Genomic DNA, 2003 nt, shown 5'->3' on the forward strand with positions numbered 1-2003 from the left:
AGAGTTTTGATCATTGGGCAGACAGAAATTGCAATTATCACGGCACAAAAAAAGAAAAGGATTGAAGAGGAGGGGGGGGGGCGTGCTGCACGTACAAATAGCCCGAGCGTCCAGGCGGGCGCCCCCCTGCCACTTACATCACACATCTCTTCAGAACAAAACCTTCATAAAACTAGTTTTATGAAACTGCTGTTAATTTGAAGACTCAAAATATTTGTTTCACCATCTTCGTTGGCATGACTCATTTAGAAGTGATTTTTCTTATGTAATCCAAATTTAGCGTGTATTACTTGCACTTTACACGGTGAATAATATGTTTGTACATGTGCGATACATTTTGTAATTTGCCATTTACAAAACGAGTCGTACATCTACAATCTCACACTCTTGCTTGTTATTCGATTCCATGTCGATGCGCAGGGCTTGTAAATTATACAATTTTTAGTTAATTGTACATTTTCCATGGTAAATTTCTCTGTATACGCGACGACAATTTTTCACTGTGTAGAGAAGTAACTGATTTTCAAGCAAAGAACATCACTCTTTCTGCGATGCCATGGTGATCTGTTGCCCTATTTGGACGATAAGCTTTTATACTTTGGTGTTCACAGTGCGTAGAGGGCAACTCTCCTCGTTCTGTCTCCCCCGCGCTCACTCCCACCCCTCTCCCGTCCTCCTTCTCGCTCATACACACACTTCCTTTCTAAGAATCACTTCCGTCCCCCCCTCTCTTTTTCTCTCTCTCTCCCTCTCTCCCTCTCTCCCTCTCTCCCTCTCCCACCGCTCACCCTCACGCTTCCACTCCTTTGCGGGGGCTATCCCTTCCGTTTGCCTTTGTCACCACGGCCCATTGCCATCTTCCTCCTCAGTCGGCTATTTGTCTCGGAGCGAGACTGTTAAATAAAATCTACATCGGGTCGATCTATCCCTGTTGTGGTGCGGCGACGCCGGCCGAGTTAAGGGGCTCACTGTGTCCGCCCAAGAGCTGCGCGCTCTCGTTGGGGCGCGGGGGAGGAACTTACCGACGCCCGCGGCCTGTCCCGGAGGTACTGAACGTGTATTTATTTTTTTTTGTTACAGGTAGCGGCCCTTATAGCCCGCCGGTGTGGCTGCCGCCTCCCGCTGCTGCCTCGGCTGCTGCAGATGGCGTCAAGATAAATAGAGGAAGCGAGCCAAGGTGAGGCGTTAACACTCCGCTCTCACTCACTCTCCTTGCCCGGAGCACCGCGCAGCACACTCTCTCTACTCCACCGTCCGGACCTGGCCGGTATTTGGACTCGAGCCTGCAGCAGCACACTGTTTTTTCCGTCTCTGTCTGATATTCTCATCTGATTTCCCCCATACCACGACACGAGACAAAGTGTTTCTCTGCGACCATTAAAAAAAAACATTATGTACTTCTCAACATGATATCTTCCATTTTAAGAACCTCTATAGAACAATAAATTTCCGTCTAGTCTTAACTCTTAAAATTATGTTAGCTTTACAAGTCTTGGGATATCCCGAAGATTCTCTCTTAACCACTCCTAGAAATTCTTTGAGGACTCCGGTCTTCGTTTTCATGCCGTAAAACAGCTGTTGAAGGAGACGAGTTTTGAGTCGAGTATATATGTTACGAAGCTGAACTCGTCGCGTGAAACCTACATAGTCCTTCGGGAAATCCCAAAGGACTTTTTGCAATATTTTTCACGAGTGTTTCATCGTGAAATCCCAGATTTTTTTGTAACAGTGGACTGTTATTACAGTGTTAAAGAATTCATAGACTCTGATGTCTAGATACTGTATGTCCAATGCTATTGTACGTAAACAATCCATAATTGAATCAGTCACCCCCCTCTCTCCCCCTCTCCCTGCTGTTCCTCTCTCTACCTCTTCCTGTTTCTCGCTCTCTGTCTCTGTTTCTCTCTGTCTATCTGTCTCTCTCTGTTCCTCTCTCTCCCTCTCCTTCTGTCGCCACCCACGGGCCTCTAGCACTATGCATGTCTCCTTTAATAAGTAAATTT

At 46.6% G+C, this 2003-nt stretch overlaps 1 protein-coding gene across 1 annotated transcript in view; it reads left to right on the plus strand.

The window, feature by feature from the left end:
* The window catches only part of LOC113214515 (acetylcholine receptor subunit alpha-like 1), a gene marked incomplete at its 3' end in the record, with an annotated part of 208277 nt that overhangs the window by 62262 nt on the left and 144012 nt on the right, over window positions 1-2003 (plus strand). The window contains 1 exon segment of the mRNA XM_052270991.1: window positions 1081-1177.

The sequence above is a fragment of the Frankliniella occidentalis genome, unplaced genomic scaffold, assembly GCF_000697945.3.
Source record: "Frankliniella occidentalis isolate FOCC.00 unplaced genomic scaffold, Focc_3.1 Scaffold145, whole genome shotgun sequence".
NCBI classification, from domain to species: Eukaryota; Metazoa; Arthropoda; class Insecta; order Thysanoptera; family Thripidae; genus Frankliniella; species Frankliniella occidentalis.